The sequence below is a fragment of the Notolepis coatsorum genome (assembly GCF_963971535.1).
Source record: "Notolepis coatsorum genome assembly, chromosome: 17".
Lineage (NCBI taxonomy): Eukaryota > Metazoa > Chordata > Actinopteri > Aulopiformes > Paralepididae > Notolepis > Notolepis coatsorum.
Window position 1 is genome coordinate 40151240 of NC_140181.1, and position 19489 is coordinate 40170728.

A 19489-nucleotide genomic window follows, 5' to 3' on the forward strand; every position below is an offset into this window, starting at 1 on the left:
ATAACACATGTAAGATACAACAATCAACCACAGGATCAAGGATGTTTAGCCATAAAGCAACATTTTATCGAAGCTGGTCATCTATTTGAGAATAGCCATGTAGGGCCACCAGGTGGACAGGATCAGGAGCCCTGTACATTCCCTGTGCAGATGGGAAATGATTTTCAGTTTCATTTACAACCCTTGTCTGTAAACTCTGTTCTTGAGGCACTTCAAGCCATTGATACCAGGAAATCAACTGGAGAGGATGGGTTGGATCCTTTTTTCCTCAAACTAGCTGCACCATTGGTTTCAAAGCCAATAACACACATATTTAATCTTTCACTACTAACCGGTGTGGTTCCTGTTGCCTGGAAAACAGCCCATGTGACCCCCTTGCATAAAGGGGGGGATAAAAGTGACCTAAATAATTACAGACCAATCTCCAAGTTATCCTGTCTAGCAAAAATCCTGGAGTCATTGGTAAACAACCAACTTAAAACATTCATCACAAAACACTCTATATTAAACCCACACCAATCTGGTTTTAGAGAAAAACACAGTACAATCTCGGCGGCTACTGTAGTTATAAATGACATTGTATCAGCCCTTGACAAAGGAAAGCATTGTGCTGCTGATGAAATATGACACGTATCATGTAAGTTTATAGCAGAGACATTCTACATGTATATGTAGATTTATAACAGAAGACATTCACTGTGCAGGGCCTGGTTCCCTTGGGAGTCTCTCTCTCCAGCACAGCTCGAGCACTCACAGATCAGTGACCTGCAAGCTGACCCCTGGTGCATGGTTCCGTCCCTCTCACACAAGCATATACCAGATACACACACACTTACACATAGGACAAGCTCACACATACACACACACATCCACACCCTCAAACCACACACACACAAACCTACACACACACACACACACACACACACACACACACACCCTTGCGCACACAGCACCCACCAGATAAGCCGGATCACATAATTCAACAAGATGCCACAAGCCGAATAATATACGACCAGGTCATCCAGTGGTCACATATTCCAGTCTCCATTAATCACAGATCGTTATCATAGAGACACACACGCACAAACTTGCACGTAAATGTGCGTTCCATGCACTCATGCACGGCGGACATACTGACTGACCAATACACACAGACACACAACGTGCACGCAGGACGAAAACCACAACCACACTGGTCGATTGGGGGACCAATAAAACACCCTGACAGAGAAGAGACTGGACTTCACTTCTTTTACTTCTCTGCTTTGACTAGACTGGACGGACCCAGAAAGGACTGGACTGTTTTTTCCTTTCTTTTATATACTCGACCGGCCGGTTGTAACAATCTAGATTTCAAATTGTACCTTGCTATATTTACCTTGTATAAATACTTTACTTATTCACTTTTATATTACATTGCTTGTTAAACTTTTTATAATAAATACCTTCAAAAGTGTTTCATCTCTTATATCTTTAAGTATCGTTTACAACTTTCACGTTTGAGTCTAAAACGTGACAATTTGGCTTTCCCTGGGTGGGCATTCATTCAGACTTACCAACCTAGCTGTTTGCGGACAATATTGACTGAACATCCACTCAGAGGATCCACTTTCAAAGGTAAGCAGGACCTGTTACGTTAAGTCAAAATCTGCATAGTTAAAACAGCCGTTATGAGTGGATGCATTCTCATTATTGTCTTGTGAATAGGTTGCTAAAAATATAAGTAAACCCATTGAATTGTGTTGTTGAAATGAATATTTGCAAGGTGCAATCGATACTAGAACTTTTTTATTTAATTTTTTTTCCCCACTCACACCTTTCTCTTTCTCTCTCTGTCTTTTTGCTACACTAAGTTAGAGTGACCCATTATTTGAGTTGGGGTTGTTTGTTTAAGTTGGAGCCACAGGTAGGAATACCACTATTTAAATCATAGGGTATAGCCCTAGACCTCGGGGAGGCCTGGCTGTAATGTACATGGGATTTAGACCCTAGCCAGAGTTTAAAGTATACAGACAACCATTGGGATTGCAGGACTGGAGTGCGTGGGAATTACGAACAGATTACGGTTAAGGTTGATCAGCCTTAATTTGTCCTGATTTTGTCTCTTGTCTCAATCCTAGTCTGCGAAATAAGCTTAGTCGATTGAAAAGGTTATGAGTTGCGATATACCCATGTTGGATGTGGTTAGGTTATGAGTAATGTTATACTGATATTTTATTCCCGTATTTTAGTGTTGAGTATTGTATTATACAGGCTTCTTAAATTCTAAGTGTTGTTATATGTCCGGATGTGTGGAATATTTGTTATGTCTTAGGGGCTATATCCGTAGGTCGTTAGCTGTTTCCCAGGCTCCAGGCCTCACCGTCGGAGAACGGTGTGGGTAGAGAGTGCTGTAGTAATGAATGGTGTATTATATTAAAATTAGTATACTGGTAGTAGGGGGGCCAACCTATTGTTGTTAGAGCATATATGTGCTGCTCTGGAGGGGTCTTGGCTTCATGGACTTTTGAATCCCTCGTTGCGGCCGCACGAGGGAGGGGAGGTCTGTGGAACCAGGATCTATTGTACCCTCTTGGCATTGCAGTTCCTTCACTATGCGTTGACGATTAGATGGATTAGGGAGGGGATTAGGCACCCCGAACCTCTAGTCCCTAACAGGCGGCAGTGGGCTCGCAAGAGTCTGGGCGCACGTTAAACACATCGTATAGTGCTGAAGGCCTCCGTGCGTAACGAGGTATGAATTAACATACCACTGTGGAACCGCCTAGTCGGCCCAGGAAACGTCGCACGTAAGTTGGTGTGGGCACTGGGTGGTACGTGGGCGACAGTCCACACCTAGGAGCAGGGCGGTGCACCGGAGGGGGCACAGCTCCTGCCGTGAACAGGCAAGGCTGGCGAAAACTGTCAATATTTCCATGCCCAGAGCAAGCGGGATGGGGACAAGACCGTCGGTTTCTAAACTGAGTGGCTGATAGGTACTACGGACAGTTAGCCGCTTGGGGTCCTGACTTGATGATGGACTATGAGGTCGCTATCGACTGGGTCGCCAGCCGGTTGGGAGAGCGTTATGGCAGAGACCATAAATGCACCTGGCTCAATGTACAGTCAGGCCACAGTAACCTTACTAGCCGATACAGGGTTAGTAGGCGAGTTGTGCTTCTGTGATCAGTGTTTTTGAAAAGAAAATGCTGGGAAGCAGAGGGATGAGGGGTGTCAATTCAGAGGAATCTGGATTGTCTCTCCTAAGATTGGAAAGGGACCCAGCCTTAAACTGCACCTGAAGGTAAAATAAGGGGACTTCTTCCGTTCATGTGAGGAGACCTTACCGCCGGAAGTGGAGACCTGCATCTCTGTGGGGGGAGAGGGGCCGGCGTCGGACAAGGCAGTCCTAAGAAAGGAGCTGGTTGTACCATCGTAGCGGACTGCCTAAACCTTACGGGGAGAGGTGCATCTAAGTAGGGCAAGGAGTGCATCCGAACGGGAGGAGGGTACTTTTAACTGGAAGGAGGTTAAAAGGGTCAAAGCGCATTAAAGATAGGCGGGTATATACTCCGAATCTGAGAGGGAGCGGGTATTATATTATATTATTACATTATGCTATAAAGGCAGTTGTGGTTAGTTTATGTGGACACCGCAGCCACCACGGACGCGCGACTCGTGGGCTGGTAGCAATCGTTTTCGTTTTGGTTGGATACAGAGGCATGTACCACGCGCATATTCACAGAAATATTATACACTCAATATCTGCGTTTTTACCACACTTATAGATGCTGTTAAACCAGCAATCTTTATCTGACGAACATAACCTTCCATGGAATGAAATATACCAGAGGAATTGCTTTAATTCCGGACTTAGGGTCCAGTTCGTTGCATGCCGATTAAAGACCCCCTAAAGAGGTCCTGCGTTTTACGTAATTATAGTTGCACGCACAGTGTGCGGACTGCATGACATGCAAAGGGCCAAGGGGGGAGAGGGACTTTCGTCTTGTTTGCATCAGGGTCCCCCGTTTTCAATTCGTCATGATCAACCAGTTGTTGTTGTTGTTGTTGTTATTATTTTTTAGTCCGAGGCGCGGGGACTGTTAGTGCCGCTTGCGGTACATATGTGTAACGTTGCGGGAGACGCACATAATTCACACAGGACTGCATTGATGAGGAGTAGTAGACGCACGTATTGGTATATAGAGCAGGCATGTTCCTGCCGGCGCCGGGGGCAACAGGGAGCCGCCGCGGGCTGTCTTGTCTTCGTTGTTTTCTTTTGGACGATGTGGGTCCCTTGCGCTCGGTTCAGCCGACGTCCACGTCTTATTACCCGGCCCGAGGAAGAACGAGATGCGTCGGGCGCGTTGTCAGGATGGGGGGTGTGTGTCACTGACAAGCGGTCACTGCACTAATCATAGAACGTTATGTTACTGGAATTGGAATAAGGATGCTGCAATTATTATGAATTGGAGAAGCGGAGGTGTTTTGTTTTTCTTTTGATAAATAGGAGAAGTTTTGATTTGTGCTTGCAGCACCGCCACGCTCCGATGCGAGACAAGCATGCATTTCGCTATCTGTAACGGCGAATTAGTGAGCGACCATGAATCATAATTTTAGTAATTTGACCCATTGTTTGATTTTATTATTACGGATCCCCGTTGGCTGGTGCCGTTGCAACCAGCTAGTCTTCCTGGGGTCCACCAGGAACAGTAATTATTATTGCGATTCTTTGTTTTTTAGAGACAGTACCAGACACATATTGCATGATGGTAATAACGGGTTGAATGAAATTACGTGCGTGCACAGTGGCGGAAGAACAAAAGTGGACGGGTGAATGAATGAGTGAATGGGGACTTTATTTGACGGATTGCAGAATGGGTACAAGACAGTACGGCTCAATAGTACATACAATTGTTGGGGGGATGCAGACCTGAGAAAGGCGTTTGTCTTGTTTCCATCAGGGTCTCCCACATATTTTGTATGCTTTTTAATAACAGTATAGCCTGTGTTCTTTGTGTGGTTCTGCTAAAAGAGACACAATGTAAACCTTTCTTTGTTCACTTACAGTGAAACCATAAAGCAGCCCCCAGAAGACCGATACGATTTGATAAGGGACTTAAATATGTCCAGCGCCTGTAATATTCGTTTTACATCATAACCATAAGATCTGTTTTGTGTCATCACCCGAGTGGGAAGACGGGGTCTGGGCTAGAACGCTAATACATTCAACGTTTGCGTCCTATAGAAGTAAATAGAAGGCATGACTGGATATCTGAGCGATTGGTATGGATGTTTACAATCATAGTGGATATCGTCCTTACATTGCTCCCAAATCATGGACATAGTATAATCATGGACATAGTATATAGGCCTATAGCCTCTGCGGTCACATTGATTGGTTAGCGCGTTTTATTGTTGGAGGTACATCTAACGCGATGAACCCATATTTCCCACGGAAACAGTACAGGTGTTATTATTCTTGACGAAAATTGTAATTTAGATTTGGCTATTGTCCCTGTGATGAGAACTCAACATGTATATACACTCATAAAGTCGAATGGTAGTTGGTCAACATCCAGCAAACGTTGCTGTTTTGGTATAGGACTTGTTTTTAGTGGTTCTTAGTGTCTCAGTATATATTTTCTTTGCAACTTTGATTCACTGATGAAACGATTTAATCACGACATCACGACAGGACGCAAGCGTGCGTATGGGGTTCAAGAATGTTGATATTTGTTCCACTTGCACGTATTCTAAAGTGGCTCTATAGTCAGATGTCTGGATTCTAAATGCAACTGTTGCCTTATGATGCCTCGTGAGGTGGAAAGACAGGAAGGGTTTGCCGTATAGGATAAGTATAATGAAAGTTGTATTTTAGTCATAAATCTTCTGAAGACGGAGGTAATTACAGCAGTATGGTTTCTTTGTTGACAGATGTGAAGCTCGTCTGACTACTGTCACTGTGGCGAGCTGTAAAGGGTCCTATAGTCATATGCGCGCGCGTGTGTGTTTACCATTTGAATAATTAGGCATAATTCTAATGAGAATTAATCCTTGTCTATTACTTATTCATTGATTAATTTATATTAATGAATGTTTTAAATGTTCAGTCTGTCTCTGATGCTGAAGGCAGGTCTGTCTTCTAAAAGCGGTTTTGATCTCCATAATATAGGACTGGGTGTATTTACAGCATTTTTAAAAACCACAGAACAGAGTTGCAAACAACTTTTAAAAAGCATAGAGGATAATAGAAACACATAGTAGGCCTGTATGCATTATACGACCATACATATTATATACGATTAGGGATTAGGGTGGGGATTAGGCACCCCGAACCTCTAGTCCCTAACAGGCGGCAGTGGGCTCGCAAGAGTCTGGGCGCACGTTAAACACATCGTATAGTGCTGGGGAGTTACTGAAGGCCTCCGTGCGTAACGAGGTATGAATTAACATACCACTGTGGAACCGCCTAGTCGGCCCAGGAAACGTCGCACGTAAGTTGGTGTGGGCACTGGGTGGTACGTGGGCAACAGTCCACACCTAGGAGCAGGGCGGTGCACCGGAGGGGGCACAGCTCCTGCCGTGAACAGGCAAGGCTGGCGAAAACGGTCAATATTTCCATGCCCAGAGCAAGCGGGGTGGGGACAAGACCGTCGGTTTCTAAACTGAGTGGCTGATAGGTACTACGGACAGTCAGCCGCTTGGGGTCCTGACTTGATGACGGACTATGAGGTCGCTATCGACTGGGTCGCCAGCCGGTTGGGAGAGCGTTATGGCAGAGACCATAAATGCACCTGGCTCAATGTACAGTCAGGCCACAGTAACCTTACTAGCCGATACAGGGTTAGTAGGCGAGTTGTGCTTCTGTGATCAGTGTTTTTGAAAAGAAAATGCTGGGAAGCAGAGGGATGAGGGGTGTCAATTCAGAGGAATCTGGATTGTCTCTCCTAAGATTGGAAAGGGACCCAGCCTTAAACTGCACCTGAAGGTAAAATAAGGGGACTTCTTCCGTTCATGTGAGGAGACCTTACCGCCGGAAGTGGAGACCTGCATCTCTGTGGGGGAGAGGGGCTGGCGTCGGACAAGGCAGTCCTAAGAAAGGAGCTGGTTATACCGTCGTAGCGGACTGCCTAAACTTTACGGGGAGAGGTGCATCTAAGTAGGGGAAGGAGTGCATCCGAACGGGAGGAGGGTACTCTTAACTGGAAGGAGGTTAAAAGGGTCAAAGCGTATTTTTTAAAGTGAATCTGCTATACAGCGGAGGTTTTGAGGCAGGTTATTCCAAAGGGTTAATGCTCTAAAACTAAAAGATCTCCTTAAGAGCGTTGGTTTTAGGACCTGGCAATTCGGGCTGCCCACTACTGGGACCTCGAGTGTAATACTCATGCACAGTTTTGCACAATCGGTTCATGTATGGGAACAGGAGTTTTACTGCTCATGACCAATTTAAACAGCAAGGCCAAGAGAGGCGGGCATGCATATACGGCTCACATTAGACCTTGGTCAGCAGCCCATAGTACCAACCGTGCTGCCCTGTTCTGGGCAACCTGGAGCTTACAGAGGTCACCGCTGGCAGCGCCACAAGATGACATATAATTAAACGTTGCACTATCTGACATGAGTACGTCTCCTGGAAATACCGATTGCTCTTCCCATTTTTAAAAACAATATAATTAATATGCTGAGATCAAGACAGAGTGCTGTCCAGCTTCACTCCAAGAAGATTAGTACTTTCGACTTGTTGAACTGCCGAATTACACGAGTTTAAATGAATCTTTGGATTTGTAGATTACCTGCCTTACACAGTGCATTTGGTTTTTTGGGGATTTTGAGGGCGGGTCTGCTGCGCTCACGGCTACAGTGTGCATTATTGTGTGATGGTACAGAGTGGACGCGTCCCCCTCTCTCTCTCTCTTGCGTCCAACGAGTCATGTGTCTGTGTTTTGTAATCAAACTGACAGATGGCTGGACGTGCACGCCGAGGGACAGGGGGCGCAGAGCAACAGCGGAACCTCACGTACTGCTTTGCCTGCGGAAGGCCCGGCCATTGGGCTCGGAACTGTTGGGACAGGGGGACCCGCGAGGGAGGTCTAGAGTTTGGCCCCTTTTCACAACGAGGTTATCACCAGCGGGTCCAGCCCCGACACACACGGGCATCTGCAAGCTCCGACGCACACGCTGATGATCTCGCTAGCACACGCCCGTACACTGGCGCGCACGGTCACGACACACACACACACACACATACACACACACACACACACGTTGTCTGCACACACACACAACCTGTTATGAACACAGGCACACATACACACACACACTCTGACACGCACACACGTACACTGACACATGAACACACAGACTCTGATACGCACACGGGCTGACTGCGCGCACATCACACACGACACTCCGCTTCGCTCTCTCTCCCTATTTGCTCCTTATTTTACGTTATTTAAATTTTTTGGGTGTAGATTTTGTGTTTTTTCTTTTTACTTTTTTTGGGTTTTGAGTCTGGTTCATTTTAAGTTTGCCGTTTTATTGTAATCTCTGTCTGGATGTCATTTTAATGTGTTGGATTGGTTGGTAATGTTGGCGGGGAGGGCCGCTGTTCTATTCTTCTCTCTCTCTCACACTCTCTCTCTCTCAATTGCAAGTCAATTCGGATGGTGTTGCCAAAGCAGTGTTATGGGAAGATAACCAGTGTTAGTTCCCCCCCAATCCCCATTAATCTCGTTGTCTCTCTTAGGAGTAAGGGGGATAGCTGAGGTTGGAGGTTGGAAGGGGAAGGACAGGACACGGAGACATGCACTGGAGCCGGAGCTGTTCCCTCCGTCGTGGTGCTGAACATTCTGGGTGAATCTCACTCTCTCTCTCTCTCTCTCTCTCTCTCTCGCTCCCTTTTTTCTTTCTCACTCTCTCTCTATCGTTCCTTCACTCTCTCCACTCTCTCTCTCTCTCTCTTTCTCATTTTTTTCTCTCTCTCACTCTCCCCCTCCCCTGCTCTCTCTCTTTCTCATTCTTTTTCTCTCTCTCACTCTCCCCCTCCCCTGCTCTCTCTCTCACTCTCTCTCTCTCTCTTCTCCCTCTCTTTCACACGGTAACTCGCACCCTAGCTAAGATTAACTCACACGCTCTTTCCCTGACTCTCTTTTTCTCCCTCTCTCTGTCTGCCTCTCTCAATCTATCTCTCCCTCTTACTTTTCTCTCTCCTTTTCTTTTTTCTCTCCCATCCCTCTTCAGGAAAAATGACTGAACAAATTATACAAAAGTGGAGGTCGTGTGAACCGGGTAGCGTAGGCCAGGTATTGGGGGCCACACATTCACGTTGGCTGGGTAAGGTCGCTGACGAAGGAAGACGCAAAGCCAGTACGAGATTTGTAAAGTGGGCTGGGAGGGTGCAGAAGGTAGGGGTCTTGGGACATTGGACAGCAACGGCACCGGCAAAGGTTGAACTCAGTGCGTGCGCGAATCAGGCGGCCACTAGAGTAGCCACGGCCACCGCTGTTTTGAGAGGGACGAAATCCTTCGAGTTCAAAGCTAAGTCTAGAGCTAAACGGGGACTAGCGGAGGCCGAGACATTCCTGGCTGACTGCTCCTGTTTTCTGGGGGAGGTTAAACTGACTATGGAAATCGAGGGGAGAACAAAGGCGGTTCCCCCATGTACTCCGTCGGCTCCTGTGGTTAGCACAACCAATCCATTTGCTAATCAGCCACGACTATATGCGGATACTCAGGTGACGCTAAATGATGTCCAGATGCCCCTGAAGAGGCGGGGTAATGGACCGCAGGGTTACCCCCCATTCCGGAACGACCTGGTGCCAGGGTCAGAAACTTGTTTCTCGTGTGGCATGCCTGGTCATCGGTTCAGGGAATGTCCCTGCCCACCCCCCGAACCTGGGACACAAGGCTGTTTTTTGTGGTCTAGGCCTGGTACTTGGTATCTTGGGTGCCCCAGAAAGAGATGGCACAGGTCACCAGGTAACCTGAGAGGTGTGATGGCTCAGCACAAGGGGGGCGATCCCCATTAATCTCTCTCGTGTTCTCTCTCTCCTAGGCCTAAGGGGGAGTAATAGCGGACAGGGAGAATAGCCACTAATATGTTTGATTGCCTAATACGATACTAAGTGCATGTCTGTCTGTTGTATGGATGCATGGTTCTGCGTTTATGATGCAACTAATGCATGTGTGTGGGATAGTTGTTGTTGTTTGTTTTGTTATGGTTGAGTGATAGTTGTTTGTCATAGTTTTGTTGGTAGATGCGTGTTGAGCATGTTTTGTCGTTGAATTTTGTCTTTTAATTTGGCTTTTTAATTGTGTCTTTTAGTTTTGTCCCCTATTTTTTATTTTATTTTTTTCTTCATTTGTGACGCTGATAATGAGGGGGGGGGTGCCGATAAGCCGGACGGCTCTCCTCCTCGAGCCCGTCTCTTTCCTGTCCATCTGGGGTCCCCTGTGTCTGCATGGGCCTCCGGACTCTGCTGATATGATGGAGCCATCCGAGGATGATGATGATCCGACTGGATGATGGCCCGACTGCATGTTTCTGTGGACAGGGTGTTGTTTTTTTTTGTTTTTGTTTTTCTTTCTCCTCTCCTCTGGGGGCCGTCGGATGCTGGAATGCTACTGTATACTCATTAGGCTACTATTAGGCTACTATTAGGCTACTGTATACTCATTAGATGTATACTCATTGGACTGCTATGTAATCGTTGGACTACTGTATGCTTGGTAGACTACTGTGTGCTCAATAGATTGGATCGGCATGGTGCGGCATATAGGGATGTGTTTTGTTTGGGGTTTTCCTTACGGAATGAGCTCACTTACTATATATGTTTTGTTCTAATTTTGTCCCCTGTTGTTGTTTTAATTTTTTCGTTTGTGGCGCTGATGATGAGCACGGAGGATGACGCTGATGAGCCGGAACTGGAAATCTGAAAGTTGAGTGGTTCTTTACACATTTTGTATGAGTTTCAATCAATGGGTTTTCTCATAGAAAGTGTCTAGATGAATTGTAATCTGCTTGTGGTTGTTGAGTAAGCTGTGGTGTTCTGTGTGCCTTGTTTCTTCCACGGGCTGTCGGGTTGGGGAGTGGCTGAGCGACCATGGACGCGATGGGGGAACGGTCAGCTGTCGTCCGCTTCCTTGGGGACGCTGTGGTCATGCTGAGAACCGTACCGAGGCCCTTCTCCTCTCCATACCTCTGCCGGTGGTGACGGAACTGATCTTGGGGTGGAAATGCCTTAGGTGGGTTCGGGAAACCCCGGACGATATCACGAGCTGTCGCTCGATGGTCGCCTGAAAATGTAGGGCTGGTGCCGAATTGAGGGGGAGGGGCCGGCAACGGGACTTCGGCCTGAATTCGGTATGATGCAGTGTCCTCTGGGGGTGATGGCTGACTGACGAGGATGGAGTGTCGTTCGGCGCTCTCTGCCTGATGGCCTGCGGGGTGACTGCTGGAGATTGGTGTTGAGACTGTGGGATTCACAGTCTCGAGGGTGGGTGTGTGGACTCCACAACTGAATTGGGCTCCACAACTGAATTGGCCTCCACAACTGAATTGGACTCAACAACTGAATAGTGGACTCAACGACTGAATAAATTGAACTGAATTGGACTCAACAACTGAATAGTGGACTCAACAACTGAATAAATTGAACTGAATTGGACTCAACAACTCGATAAATTACTGTATTGACATATTTAATTGAAATAAGAATATTAGAATAATAGATGAGAAAGTATAAATTGATTGAAGTTATGCAGAATGTGACTGAACTAAAACTGGACTGTCTTGAAATATGATTGATATTGTGCAAAATAGGGCTGGACTGTCTGAGCTGTCTTGAATAGTATTTCAAACATGTACATTGTGCGAGAAGTGTCGTGCATCATTTCCATATTTTTCAGATCCTGGTTAATGTTAAATCGACGTCAGTTTATTGTTAGGTTATTTTTAGTTTTTATTCCTCTATAAAGTTACGGTAATGAATTTTGATGACTGTTCGAATTGGTAGTGTACCCTCAAATATGTTTCCTGGCTTGTGTTGTATAGTTGTTATTAGCGTTTTACGGGGTTTTAGTCTGTTGTGTTAGCCTGGAGGGGCAGAGCCCAGTGAATGCATTGTGGCAGACACAAGGATTAAAAAATGGACGATTGAAGTGGAAGGAAGAAGACGGTTCACTCCACTCTCTTCCCCTCTGGTCCGTTCCATCATCTGCCCACCTACGATCCCTCCTGTCTAAAGACGCTAGACTCTACTGGCGGGATGGAGGCAGTCGTCTGGGAGGACATCCTTCTTCTACTCCTCCTCCCCCGTGTATCCCCCACTGACTGTGCAGGAAGTGGAGCTGTCCGTGACTGTGCAGGAAGTGGAGCTGTCCATTGCCACATATTACCGGGTCGTGATATCCGGATGGGAGGAAGCTGTGCCTAGTCTCTCCTCACCGGATGACATGGACTCTCCTGTGCCTGTACCGGGAGAAGAAGCCTTATATTATAGGACTCTGTCTCCTACTCTCATCTCTCTCTGTCCCTCTCTACCGCACCAAATTCTCTCTCTCCTCTGGGCCCCAAAATGTATGTGGTCACACTCCACAAGCCCAACTAGATTAGTGTTGGTCATCCCATACGTTGAACATTGTGATTGAAAATGTGTCCGGAGATGTGCTGAGATCCATCGCGGACGTCGGACGGCGGTGTCCTGTGCCGAGGAGGTTTTTTCCTGAACTTCGGTATTGGGTATTTTTTGGCCTTTTAACAGGTTCATGCTTAGTGAGGTTGAGGTCTGTGGTATGTGTTTATGATTCATCCGCAGCCTTGTTCTTGCTAGGTGTTGGTAGGAACATTAGAGTGGTCCCCATTCCTGTGTCCTTTAGCAGGAGATATTGTGTAGATCATTTGTTTCCTGTTTTGCCGTGTCATTTTGTTTTCATGCAGTTGTTTTGACAGGGGCGGACCAAGTTCACATTTGCTCTGGTGAGGGGGTTGTGGTTGTGGCCACGACCCCCCCCGCCGGGCTGTGTGGGGCTGGTTCTCCTCTTCCGCTGGATTGTGGTCCGGGCTGATATATGGAGCCACGGATTGCTGTTGTTTGATTTAGGTTGTTTTTATTGTACACTGTTATGTTCTGTTTAACGACTCACAGTGAGTCTGATGATACTGTGAGCTGCGCCAAGGGCCGTCACCATATGTCGGGACATGGGACGATGTGAGCCTTTTATCCTCCAATTATATCATAGTTTTAAGCAAGTTATTATTCAAGTGTGTTCTTTGATAGGCCGTACTTTCTAGGCCGTGGATTGTCTCGGGAGGTTTTTTTGGCCACATGCAGTGTTTGATGTGACCAGTGGAGAAGTTGATGATTGTGCCGTTTCTCTTTGACTCTTGTGGGTCGGCCGGTTGGGTGTGTTTTTTATTATGTGGTTGTTTGTTGATAATTTTGCTTAAGGTCCTTTTGCTTAAGGTCCCCCTTCTATTTCATTTTTCCCTACCTGTAGGTAGGGAGGGGGGACTGATGAAATATGACACGTATCATGTAAGTTTATAGCAGAGACATTCTACATGTATATGTAGATTTATAACAGAAGACATTCACTGTGCAGGGCCTGGTTCCCTTGGGAGTCTCTCTCTCCAGCACAGCTAGAGCACTCACAGATCAGTGACCTGCAAGCTGACCCCTGGTGCATGGTTCCGTCCCTCTCACACAAGCATATACCAGATACACACACACTTACACATAGGACAAGCTCACACATACACACACACATCCACACCCTCAAACCACACACACACAAACCTACACACACACACACACACACACACCCTTGCGCACACAGCACCCACCAGATAAGCCGGATCACATAATTCAACAAGATGCCACAAGCCGAATAATATACGACCAGGTCATCCAGTGGTCACATATTCCAGTCTCCATTAATCACAGATCGTTATCATAGAGACACACACGCACAAACTTGCACGTAAATGTGCGTTCCATGCACTCATGCACGGCGGACATACTGACTGACCAATACACACAGACACACAATGTGCACGCAGGACGAAAACCACAACCACACTGGTCGATTGGGGGACCAATAAAACACCCTGACAGAGAAGAGACTGGACTTCACTTCTTTTACTTCTCTGCTTTGACTAGACTGGACGGACCCAGAAAGGACTGGACTGTTTTTTCCTTTCTTTTATATACTCGACCGGCCGGTTGTAACAATCTAGATTTCAAATTGTACCTTGCTATATTTACCTTGTATAAATACTTTGCTTATTCACTTTTATATTACATTGCTTGTTAAACTTTTTATAATAAATACCTTCAAAAGTGTTTCATCTCTTATATCTTTAAGTATCGTTTACAACTTTCACGTTTGAGTCTAAAACGTGACACTGCCCTGTTTGTAGATTTGTCTAAGGCGTTTGATACTGTTGACCACCTTCTCCTCTTACAAAGATTGCAGAGTGTTGGCTTTGATACAGGTGCTTGCAGTTGGTTTCAAAACTATTTAACAGAAAGATTTCAGTGTGTGAAAATGGGAAATGCCCAATCAGAGCTTCTACCCATCACAAAAGGTGTTCCACAGGGATCAATCCTCGGCCCGGTCTTATTTACCATTTATATTAATAATATTGTCTCATCTCTGAGCAGCTGTCAAAGCCACCTTTACGCGGATGACACAGTTCTCTATTGTACTGCTGATTCTGTGCAACTGGCCACTAAATATTTACAACTCTCCTTTGACGCCCTGCAAGATGCACTTATTAGTCTAAAATTGGTGCTTAATGCCAGTAAAACTAAATTCATGTTGTTTTCCAAAGCCAAAAATATTGTTTATAGTGACTTGCATATATTGACTCTGAACAGTTCTGATATCGAGAGAGTTTCAGAATACAAATACCTTGGTATTTGGATTGATGAAAGACTTACATTTAAATATCATGTGGGCGTTCTCGCCAGTAAATTACGGAAAAAGATTGGCTTTTTGTATAGAAATAGAGCCAACTTTCCTATGATTAGTAGAAAGAGAGTTGTTGAAGCAGTGTTCCTATCTGTTTTGGATTACGGAGATGTGATTTATAGACATGCAGCGGCTTCCACTCTTAAGCCATTATCATTCAGCCATTAGATTTATCACCGGTGATAGTTATGGTACTCACCATTGTATCCTATATAATAAGGTCGGGTGGGCCTCTCTGGCAGAGAGACGTAAGTTGCATTGCAATCTTTTTATCTAAAGCCATAATTAGAGATTGTCCAAATTATATTAGTTCTTTATTGGAATGGACCACTGGACCCTGTCGTACACGATCCAGTTTTTGGCTTACACTTAGAGTGCCTAGAGTTTGTACTGAACTTGGTAGATCTGCTTTTGGCTTTTTTGCCCCTACATCATGGAATACCCTGCAGGAAACACTGAAACTAGACACTCTAGTGCAGGGGTGTCAAACTCATTTTCACAGAGGGCCACATCAGCATTATGGTTGCCCTCAAAGGGCCAAAGACCGTATAAATGTTAATGTAATGTAAAATAAATGTAGCTACACATTTACATATTGTTAAACATGGTGTTTCTGTATTTATTACTTATTCAAGTTATACATATTGCATATTCATTTGCATAAATGTAAACATATTTGTTAGCTTATGTTATTTTAACAAATAATTTTAGTTTATCAGAACCCCATATTACTCCACCAATCAATGATCAAACCATTCAAGTAAATAACAAAGAAGAATATCATCAAATACAAGCTATGACATTAAGTTTGTTCAAAACCTTTTTGTCACAGTCAAGAGGGGCAGAACTAACAACTGTGAGCTGCAAAGAACACGTGGGACAGATGTAGCAGATGTTACAAAAACAAATGGCTGCACACAACCTTGCAGAGGCCATACATCCAACTAATGGAAGATAGTTTAATTAACTTTAATTAACAGATTGCAGAATGGGTACAGTACAGTACAGCTCAATACACACAATTGTTAAGGGGATGCAGACCAGAGAAAGACTTTCGACTTGTTTACATCAGGGTCCCCCATTTTCAATTCGTAATGAAATTGCTATTATGTGTCTGCATGAACACACAACTGTAACTGTACTCAAAAATAACAAAATAAGGGTTGTCTCAGTTCACAACTATATTGGTCAAGTTTTGGGTGGGACTTGTTTGCGTCCCTACAGCTTCTTATTCAATTGAGCGAGATGCTCGGTTATGTCACACAGCCAGTTTGCATCTGACAGTTCAGACAATATTTCTTCAACCCTTTGTTACCTATTCCGCCTGGATCTTTTTTGTATTTTGGGCTGTAAAATTGTCAAAGAATGTCTGAAGAGTAAGTGCTTTTGGCTTTTTTCCTTTGTTACCTCAGATGTTCAACATACATGTATGTGTAAGAATGTGTAATAACTAAGGCTGTCAAAGTTAAAGCTTTATTAACGCATTAACCCACAATTATTTTAACGCTGCTATTTTTTAACCCAATATTAATGTTAAAAAAAAAAAAAAAAAAAAAAAATTTTTTTACCTGAGCTCTTGGGGGGCCACATCAAATGACATGGCGGGCCGGATTTGGCCCGCGGGCCGTGAGTTTGACACCTATGCTCTAGTGTCTATGGGTCGGTTTAGAACCTTAATGACCAATCAGGTCACCACAATATGTAATTGTTTTTAAAGTATTACCTCTGTTTTAATTTTGAGCTATTTTATTCTTTTAAAATTTTAATTTTTGTATTTTTTTTTTTAATGTATTTTAAAATGTGCTCTCAATTATTCTGATTGTCTGATGTTTTTATATTTATGAACACACTGTGACACTTGTGTATGTAACATCTCGACGGCACTGTAAATGAGTTTAATTACTCAGTGTATTATCGAGTATAAATAAAGATTGAATGAATGAATATGGAGGGAGTTTGGGTGGAAAAACATAATTAGATTCTTTACAAGAATCTGGACAAGAAGTAGCGAACCACACACACATATTCTGGGGATGTCAGAAAATAAGAAACTATTGGGAAGAGATAGGAGTGATAATAATTGAAATAGTAGGATATGAAATACCCCAGACAGGTCTAGTACTATACCTAGGGAACTTGTCACAGAAAGACATTCAGGGAGAAGACAAATATTTGATTAAGATACTATTAGTAGCAGCCAAGAAAGCACTGACTAAGCTGTGGTACAGGGTAGGCTGCAAGAGAAATTTGAGTCAAAATGGGAAAAGTGTGAGGAATATAGGAAGAAGAGGGATGACATCACAGAAGGATGAAAAGGAAACAAGAAAATAAATTGAAATGTAAATAAAAAATGTAAAGCTGGAAATGACCAATGAACCCATGTTACACCCTGTCTTTTATTTCAGTTTTCTTTTTGATATTATATATTTTTTTCTTTATTGTTTCTGTCTGTTTAATAGTATTGTGAATTTTGTATGTGTATTTTGTATTTTGTAAAGCTATTTTTGAAAACTACAAGGGTGAATAACACTGTTTTGTTTTGTTTTTTTCTTTTAGAATACAGTTTTGGAATCTACATTTTTGTATTTTTTTGTAAAGCTAATTTTGAAAACTACAAGGGTGAATACTGTTTTGCTTGCTTTTTTTCCCTTTAGAATACTGTTTTGTCTTTCTTTTGGTAAGAATATAGGACAGGCACATATAAGCACTATGCTTCAGTCTGTACCTTTTCAGTCACTGTAAAAATCAAATATTGATAAATGATGGTGTATATTGTATTGTGTGAGATGATGACAGAAAAAATAAACTACTACTACTACCTGTATGTTTGTAAAAAATTAAGTAAAAAAAAGAAAAAGAGAACATAACTACTAATCATTGACATGGAAGTAGCCTACTTGAGATAGTAGTTCCCTTATAGCTTCATTCAGCAGTGGTCGACACAGGAAGAACAAAAAGGAACTCTATTACCACTGTCAGAGAAACAGGAAAATTAATAACAATAAATAAACAACCAGTTCTAACTGTTGTTTTAATGTTTAGAATTTGTGCCTTTGGTATGTAGGAAAGATCAGCCTTCCAACTGTAACCTGCAAACCTGTTACCTGAAGAGAGACATGGAACCAAAGCCAACATCATTACCCCCATTCCAACCACCACAGTGCAATTATAAGTGAGAAACTGTGAGACAGTAATATAAACATGTGGTGGTCACTTGTATTCTTCTGTGTTGTAGGAGCCATTCATTATGTCTGTGTATACTGTAATTCGTAGCCTATATCAAGTTTCCCACTGGGTGGCACTGTACATTAATCTGGTAGGTGAAAAACTATACGTTCTTTTACGACTTGCACATGAGGGAGCCAGGCCAGCCATCATATCACCACAGGATTTGTTATGCGATATAGGTTTATAAGTATTATTCAACTAAGTAACCTTGTTGTAAGCTGAACTCTTCATTAAATGGGAACCTCACCCAACAGTGATTATCTCCTGGACATCTAACTCATTGAAGCGCGTCATGAACAAGGTTCTCCTAGATCCAGCCAAGTGGTGGTTAGGATCGTCACTACACACCTCATATTATTCTAGTATCTCATATAGACATTTTCCATTATATTGCAATTCACCCCAAACACCACCACCTGTCAATAAATGAGATAAAACAGATGACTGATGTGTCGTGTCATGAACTTTATTTCATGCCAGAAAATAAACATAGCATCCACATTATTAACCACTGTAACACTGATCTATTTCTATAAAGAACTGAGGATGACAGAGGAATACCATTTTGACAAATTCATTAATTCTTTCATTCACAACAACCAGTTTGACATCATATCATACAATGTGACCTATCTCAAGGCACGCCCTCTTTTCCTTGCTCCTTCAATCACAACAGTTCGCTGTTCGAGGGAAGCGACAGTTGTGATTGGAGCTTCAAGAAAAGAGAGTGGAGCTTTAGATAGGTCAATTACTGATGCATGAGCGACACATTTCTACATTGTTCTATAACAATGTCTTGCATTGTCTATCATTATCTACTGTATAGGTTCTTAATGGACTTTGTTTGTCAGAGGGAAGCAACAGTTGTGGAGGATCAAGAAAAGAGGGCGGGGCTTTAGATAGGTCAATTACAGATGCATGAGCAACACATTTTTACATTGTGCTATAACAATTTCTTACATTGTCTATCATTATCTACTGTACACGTTCTTAATACTTCATTTCTAATGTCATTACTCATGGCGGTTTTACGTAAAATCTTCTTTACACAAAATATACAGTTGCATTTGTGCGTATAGCATGAAACAAATCAAGTCTCATGAAGACTCTGTGATGTAACATAATCAATGGCTTTTAAGTTTCTTTTCAGTCCAGTAATAACAGTACCGCCAAAATGCACAACTATGTGTTTATTTGTTACCACGTCCGCTATTGTCTCACTACACAAAGCAGATCAGATACGGGTGACAGAGCTGAACGTTTACTGTGTACTTCATAGTCTTACATTAGTATCAAAAGATAATTT